Source organism: Somniosus microcephalus, chromosome 34 (genome assembly GCF_052327205.1).
Source record: "Somniosus microcephalus isolate GS21.2 chromosome 34, FLI_Smic_1.0, whole genome shotgun sequence".
NCBI classification, from domain to species: Eukaryota; Metazoa; Chordata; class Chondrichthyes; order Squaliformes; family Somniosidae; genus Somniosus; species Somniosus microcephalus.
Genome location: NC_141020.1, coordinates 1,473,187 through 1,482,113, shown reverse-complemented (window position 1 = coordinate 1,482,113; position 8,927 = coordinate 1,473,187).

Below are 8,927 nucleotides of genomic sequence, written 5' to 3'. Positions count from 1 at the left end.
ATCTGCACTGAGCTCAGAGTATCTGCACTGAGCTCAGAGTATCTGCACTGAGCTCAGAGTATCTGCACTGGGCTCAGAGTATCTGCACTGATGACAGAATATCTGCACTGAGCTCAGATTATCTGCACTGAGCTCAGAATATCTGCACTGAGCTCAGAGTATCTTCGCTGAGCACAGAATATCTGTACTGAACTCACAGTATCTGCACTGGGCTCAGATTATCTGCAATCAGCTCACTGTATCTGCACTGGGCTCTGAGTATCTACGCTGGGCTCTGAGTATCTGCACTGGGCTCAGAATATCTGCACTGAGCACAGAGTATCTGCACTGAGCACACAGTATCTGCACAGGCCTCAGAGTATCTGCACTGGGCTCAAAGTATCTGCACTGAGCACAGACTTTCTGCACTGAGCACAGAGTATCTGCACTGACCTCAGGGACTCTGCACTGAGCTCACAGTATCTGCACTGGCCTCAGAGTATCTGCGCTGAGCTCAAAGTATCTGCACTTGGCTCAAAGTATCTGCGCTGAGCACAGAGTATCTGCACTGAGCACACAGTATCTGCACTGGCCTCACAGTATCTGCGCTGAGCTCAGATTATCTGCACTGGGCTTAAAGTGCAGATATTCTGTGCTCAGCGCAGATACTGAGGTCAGAGTATCTGCACTGAGCTCACAGTATCTGCACTGGGCTCAGAGTATCTGCACTGGGCTCAGTGTATCTGCACTGGGCTCAGAGTATCTGCACTGGGCTCAGAGTATCTGCACTGGGCTCAGAGTATCTGCACTGGGCTCAGAGTATCTGCACTGGGCTCAGAGTGTCTGCACTGGGCTCAGAGTATCTGCACTGATCTCACAATATCTGCAGTGAGGTCAGAGCATCTGCACTGAGCTAACAGTATCTGCACTGAGCTCAGATTATCTGCACTGGGCTCAGAGTATCTGCACTGAGCTCAGAGTATCTGCACTGAGCTCAGAGTACCTGCACTGAGCTCAGAGTATCTGCACTGAGCTCACAGTATCTGCACTGAGCTAACAGTATCTGCACTGAGCTCAGAGTATCTGCACCGAGCTCAGAGTATCTGCACTGAGCTCATAATATCTGCACTGAGCTCAGAGTATCTGCGCTGAGCTCAGAGTATCTGCGCTGAGCTCATAATATCTGCGCTGAGCTCATAATATCTGCACTGAGCTCAGAGTATCTGCACTGAGCCCAGAGTATCTGAAGTGAGCTCACAGTATCTGCACTGGCCTCAGAGTATCTGCGCTGAGCTCAGAGTATCTGCACTGGGCTCAGAATATCTGCACTGGGCTCAGATTATCTGCACTGAGCTCAGAGTATCTGCACTGAGCTCACAGTATCTGCACTGGCCTCAGAGTATCTGCGCTGAGCTCAAAGTATCTGCACTGGGCTCAAAGTATCTGTGCTGTGCACAGAGTATCTGCACTGAGCTCAGAGTATCTGCACTGAGCACAGACAACTGCACTCAGCACAGAATATCTGCACTGAGCTCAGAGTATCTGCACTGAGCTCAGAGTATCTGCACTGAGCTCAGAGTATCTGCACTGAGCTCAGAGTATCTGCACTGAGCTCAGAGTATCTGCACTGGGCTCAGAGTATCTGCACTGATGACAGAATATCTGCACTGAGCTCAGATTATCTGCACTGAGCTCAGAATATCTGCACTGAGCTCAGAGTATCTTCGCTGAGCACAGAATATCTGTACTGAACTCACAGTATCTGCACTGGGCTCAGATTATCTGCAATCAGCTCACTGTATCTGCACTGGGCTCTGAGTATCTACGCTGGGCTCTGAGTATCTGCACTGGGCTCAGAATATCTGCACTGAGCACAGAGTATCTGCACTGAGCACACAGTATCTGCACAGGCCTCAGAGTATCTGCACTGGGCTCAAAGTATCTGCACTGAGCACAGACTTTCTGCACTGAGCACAGAGTATCTGCACTGACCTCAGGGACTCTGCAGTGAGCTCAGAGTATCTGCACTAAGCTCAGAGTATCTGCACTGAGCTCAGAGTATCTGCACGGAGCACAGTGTATCTGCACTGAGCTCACAGTATCTGCACTGGCCTCAGAGTATCTGCGCTGAGCTCAAAGTATCTGCACTTGGCTCAAAGTATCTGCGCTGAGCACAGAGTATCTGCACTGAGCACACAGTATCTGCACTGGCCTCACAGTATCTGCGCTGAGCTCAGATTATCTGCACTGGGCTTAAAGTGCAGATATTCTGTGCTCAGCGCAGATACTGAGGTCAGAGTATCTGCACTGAGCTCACAGTATCTGCACTGGGCTCAGAGTATCTGCACTGGGCTCAGTGTATCTGCACTGGGCTCAGAGTATCTGCACTGGGCTCAGAGTGTCTGCACTGGGCTCAGAGTATCTGCACTGGGCTCAGAGTATCTGCACTGGGCACAGAGTATCTGCACTGAGCTCAGAGTATCTGCACTGAGCACAGACAAATGCACTCAGCGCAGTGTATCTGCACTGGGCTCAGAGTATCTGCACTGAGCACAGAGTATCTGCACTGAGCACAGAGTATCTGCACTGAGCACAGAGTATCTGCACTGAGCACACAGTATCTGCACTGAGCACACAGTATCTGCACTGGGCTCAGAATATCTGCACTGGGCTCAGAGTATCTGCACTGAGCTTACAGTATCTGCACTGGCCTCAGAATATCTGCGCTGAGCTCAGAGTATCTGCACTGGGCTCAGAATATCTGCACTGAGCACAGAGTATCTGCACTGAGCTCACAGTATCTGCACTGGCCTCAGAGTATCTGTGCTGAGCTCAGTATCTGCACTGGGCTCAAAGTATCTGCACTGAGCACAGAGTATCTGCAATGAGCACAGACAACTGAACTCAGCTCAGAGTATCTGCACTGAGCACAGAGTATCTGCACTGAGCTCAGATTATCTGCACTGCGCACGGAGTATCTGCAGTGGGCTCAGAGTATCTGCACTGAGCTCACAGTATCTGCACTGGCCTCAGAATATCTGCGCTGAGCTCAGAGTATCTGCACTGGGCTCAGAATATCTGCACAGGGCTCAGAATATCTGCACTGAGCTCATAGTATGTGCACTGAGCTCACAGTATCTGCACTGGCCTCAGAGTATCTGCGCTGAGCTCAAGTTATCTGCACTGTGTTCAAAGTATCTAAGCTGAGCACAGAGTATCTGCACTGAGCACACAGTATCTGCACTGAGCTCACAGTATCTGCACTGGCCTCGGAGTATCTGCGCTGAGCTCAGAGTATCTGCACTGGTCTCAAAGTATCTGCGCTGGGCTCAGATTATCTGCACTGGGCTCAGAGTATTTGCACTGGGCTCAGAGTATCTGCACTGGGCTCAGAGTATCTGCACTGGGCTCAGAGTATCTGCACTGGGCTCAGAGTATCTGCACTGGGCTCAGAGTATCTGCACTGGGCTCAGAGTATCTGCACTGGGCTCAGAGTATCTGCACTGGGCTCAGGGTATCTGCACTGGGCTCAGAGTATCTGCACTGGGCTCAGAGTATCTGCACTGGGCTCAGAGTATCTGCACTGGGCTCAGAGTATCTGCACTGGGCACAGAGTATCTGCACTGAGCTCAGAGTATCTGCACTGAGCACAGACAATTGCACTCAACACAGTCTATCTGCACTGAGCTCAGAGTATCCACACTGAGCTCAGAGTATCTGCACTGGTCTCAGAGTAGCTGCGCTGCGCTCAGGGTATCTGCGCTGAGCTCAGAATATTGAACTGAGCTCAGATTATCTGCACTAAGCTCACAGTATCTGCACTGAGCTCACAGTATCTGCGCTGAGCTCATAATATCTGCACTGAGCTCAGAGTATCTGCACTGAGCCCAGAGTATCTGCAGTGAGCTCACAGTATCTGCACTGAGCTCACAGTATCTGCACTGAGCTAACAGTATCTGCACTGAGCTCAGATTATCTGCACTGGGCTCAAAGTATCGGCACTGAGCTCAGAGTATCTGCACTGAGCTCAGAATATCTGCACTGAGCTCATAGTATCTGCACTGAGCACAGTGTATCTGCACTGAGGTCACAGTATCTGCACTGAGCTCAGAGTATCTGCACTGAGCACAGACTATCTGCACTGAGCTCAGAATATCTGCACTGGGGTCAGAGTATCTGCACTGAGCAGAGAGTATCTGCCCTGTGCAGAGAGTATCTGCACTGAGCACAGTGTATCTGCACTGAGCACAGAGTATCTGCACTGAGATCAGAGTATCAGCACTGAGCTCACAGTATCTGCACTGAGCACAGAATATCTGCACTGAGCTCAGAGTATCTGCACTGAGCTCACAGTATCTGCACTGGGCTCAGAATATCTGCACTGGGCTCAGAATATCTGCACTGAGCACAGAGTATCTGCACTGAGCTCAGAATATCTGCACTGAGCTCAGAGTATCTGCACTGAGCTCAGAGTATCTGCACTGAGCACAGATTATCTGCACTGAGCACAGAGTATCTGCACTGAGCTCACAGTATCTGCACTGGCCTCAGAGTATCTGTGCTGAGCACAGAGTATCTGCACTGGGCTCAGAGTATCTGCACTGGGCTCAGAGTATCTGCACTGCGCTCAGAATATCTGCACTGGGCTCAGAGTATCTGCACTGGGCTCAGAGTATCTGCACTGGGCTCAGAGTATCTGCACTGGGCTCAGAGTATCTGCACTGAGCTCAGAGTATCTGCACTGAGCGCAGATTATCTGCACTGAGCTCAGAGTATCTGCACTGAGCTCAGAGTATCTGCACTGAGCTCACAGTATCTGCACTGAGCAGAGTGTATCTGCACTGAGCTCACAGTATCTGCACTGAACTCAGAATATCTACACTGAGCAAAGAGTATCGGCACTGAGCTCAGAGTATCTGCACTGAGCTCAGAGTACCAGCACTGAGCACAGAATATCTCCACTGAGCTCAGGGACTCTGCAGTGACCTCAGAGTATCTGCGCTGAGCTCAGAGTATCAGCACTGGACTCAAAGTATCTGTGCTGAGCGCAGAGTATCTGCACTGGGCTCAGAATATCTGCACTGGGCTCAGAGTATCTGCACTGGGCTCAGACTATCTGCACTGAGCTCAGGGTATCTGCACTGAGCTCAGATTATCTGCACTGAGCTCACAGTATCTGCACTGAGCACAGAGTATCTGCGCTGAGCTCAGAATATCTGCACTGTGTTCAGAATATCTGCACTGAGCTCAGAGTATTCGCACTGAGCTCAGAGTATCTGCACTGGGCTCAGATTATCTGTGCTGAGCTCAGACTATCTGCGCTGAGCTCATAATATCTGCACTGATCTCAGAGTATCTGCACTGAGGTCAGAGTATCTACACTGAGCACAGAGTACCTGCAGTGACCACAGAGTATCTGCACTGAGCTCACAGTATCTGCACTGAGCAGAGTGTATCTACACTGAGCTCACAGTATCTGCACTGAGCTCAGAGTAACTGCACTGGGCTCAGAGTATCTGCACTGAGCTCAGAATATCTGCACTGAGGTCAGAGTATCTGCACTGAGCTCAGAGTATATGCACTGAGCACAGACTATCTGCACTGAGCTCAGGTTATCTGCACTGAGCTCAGAGTATCTGCACTGAGCTCAGAGTATCTGCACTGAGCACAATGTATCTGCACTGAGCTCAGTGTATCTGCACTGAGGTCAGAGTATCAGCACTGAGCTCACAATAACTGCACTGAGCTCAGAGTATCTGCACTGTGCTCAGAGTATCTGCACTGATCTCACAATATCTGCAGTGAGGTCAGAGCATCTGCACTGAGCTCAAAGTATCTGCACTGAGCTCAGAGTATCTGCACTGAGCTCAGAGTATCTGCACTGAGCTCAGAGTATCTGCACTGAGCTCAGAGTATCTGCACTGAGCTCAGAGTATCTGCACTGAGCTCACAGTATATGCACTGAGCACAGACTATCTGCACTGAGCTCAGGGTATCTGCACTGAGCTCAGATTATCTGCACTGAGCTCAGAGTATCTGCACTGAGCACAGACTATCTGCACTGAGCTCAGGGTATCTGCACTGAGCTCAGATTATCTGCACTGAGCTCACAGTGTCTGCACTGGCCTCAGAGTATCTGCGCTGAGCACAGAGTATCTGCACTGAGCTCACAGTATGTGGGCTGAGCTCAGAATATCTGCACTGGGCTCAAAGTATCTGCACTGAGCACAGAGTATCTGCACTGAGCTCACAGTATCTGCACTGAGCTCACAGTATCTGCACTTAGCTCACAGTATCTGCACTGAGCTCAGAGTATCTGCACTGAGCACAGACAACTGCACTCAGGTCAGAGTATCTGCACTGAGCTCAGAGTATCCGCACTGAGCTCAGAGTATCCGCACTGAGCTCAGAGTATCTGCACTGAGCTCACAATATCGGTACTGAGCTCACAGTATCTGCACTAAGCTCAGAATATCTGCACTGAGCACAGAATATCTGCACTGAGCTCAGAATATCTGCACTGAGCACAGAGTATCTGCACTGAGCACAGAATATCTGCACTGAGCTCACATTATCTGCACTGAGCCCAGAATATCTGCACTGAGCTCACAGTATCGGTACTGAGCTCACAGTATCTGCACTGAGCTCAGAATATCTGCACTGATCTCAGGGACTCTGCGGTGAGCTCAGAAACTTGTTGGTTCTCACCTTTTCTCTGGCTGTCTCTGTTTCAGCTGATGGAGGCACTTGTCCAGATTCCAGGTGAGAACAGCTCAATGCCATGGCGCGTTTAACATAGTGAAACATCCCAAGGTGCCTCACAGGGGCAGGAATTCGACACTGAACAGGTGTCAAGGGAAGTGACTGAAGTCGAGGTCAATGAGGTAGATTTTAAGAAAGTTTTTGAATGGGGAGAGAGGGAGTGAGGCAGAAGGGTTGAAGGAGGATATTGCAGAGGGAGAACTGACTGAAGGCTCTGTCCCTAATGATGGAGCAAGAAGTGTGGAGAATCAAATGTGGGTTGACAGGGACCAAGGCATGGAGGAGGATAGGCAGGAATGAGGGGTCAGACTAGGGCCATACAGGTAGCGTTCAACCTAAACAATTTCAAAACTAAAATGTAATTACTTTGAAATGCAACTTGTTATGTGAGCAAATTCAGCACCACAATTAACACTGAAGTACCTTTGACGATTGTCACCAACACATTGTATGTATCACCATTCACACTAATTTATAATACGATGGTTAATCTGGTTATGTGGAAGGAGGGAAAGACTATTCCCTTTCTGATTGATGACCCTTGAGCAGTTTCAGAGATCCAGACCCTGCTGTACACTTGCTGCTCCGCCGGACTGGTGTGGGAAACTCAATTTTTTCCACTTGCAGCGATATTTCACATATCTGCACTGAGCTCAGAGTATCTGCACTGAGCTCAGAGTATCTGCACTGAGCTCAGAGTATCTGCACTGAGCACAGAGTATCTACACTGGGCTCAGTGTATCTGCACTCAGAATATCTGCACTGAGCACAGACTTTCTGCACTCGGCTCAGAGTATCTGCACTGAGCACAGAGTATCTACACTGGGCTCAGTGTATCTGCACTCAGAATATCTGCACTGAGCTCAGAGCATCTGCACTGAGCTCACAGTATCTGCACTGAGCTGCTGCTGGAGGGGCGAAAGACTTGTGGGACATAAGCCAGTACGCAGAAGGAGTACGCAAGCAGCGCTTGCTGCTGGAGTCAGAATTGTTGAAATTACAGTGGAGGAGGAGGCCTCTCGGCGAATCATGCCTGTGCGATTACTGCCTCGAAAAAGGAGTAATCTGCCCGAATCCCATTTCCGTGACCTTTTCCCATTTTGCAGTAGTTCTGTAATGTTGCACCAATATTTTAAATAGGTGGAGTATATCCATTCTTACTCCTTCCCCAACCAGACGGCCCCCTCCTTCAGACTGCAAGTGGCCACTTTGTGAGGCAGCAGTCGACCAATCAAGAGCCTCCTTCCGTTCATCCCTTGCAGACAATCACAGCTCATTACCATCTGCAGTTTACTAAGCTGCTTAGTGAAAACTAATTTTGCAGAGCCTTTCGTTTAAGGAGAATTCTGGACTTTCCTTTTTTCTACAAGTATAATTAGATCTCAATTCTCATTTAAAGGACACCCTAGTGAACACGCTTGTTCAAACCGCCCAGGTAGATATCTCTGCTGATGTTAGGAGTTGTAAGTTAGTTGGGAGATTTGCTTGAACATAATGCCCTGACACAGACGTTTTGTGATCCAGTCAATTAGCCATGGCAAGATGTCGTGCCCCGAGAACGCTCAAAATCGTGACAAGATCCCATGTCCCAAGAACATTTGGCTGAAGTTGGGGAGCGGGCAGGGAAGTGGCTTTGAGCCCAAGATCAGCCAATATTGTATTGAATGGCGGAGCAGGCTCGAGGGGCCAAGTGGCCTATTCCTGCTCCTAATTCTTATGTTCTTATGTTCTAAGTCAAACTCTTCCATGGTCTCAAAAATACCTTGAGATTTTAAGAGTTGCCATGTAGCTGATAAATGCACATTGGCAATGCCTGGGATGAAATGCTGAGCCTTTTGATTTGGGAGTGTGTGTCTCATATAGATGCTGAAGATTGTTCTTTTAACCCAAATGCATATTGAGGAATTTCCACCTCCCTCAGTGCGTCCCCTGCAAAACAATTGTGATGACGGGTGAAAACGTCCTGATAACACTGGGTTTAATAGAGCAATGTTCATGGGTGGTGCAGTATGGAAATGCTTTTTTAAATAACTGTGACACCAATAAACCAGTCACTGGGGAACTGCAGTAGGATGTTTATCCCACTCCCGATGATGATCTTGCTTGTAGGACAGAAATGATCTTCTACTGTTACTGGCTCAGCTGTTATTTTGCATCTTCATTCAAATGCTTATCATAGAAATTTG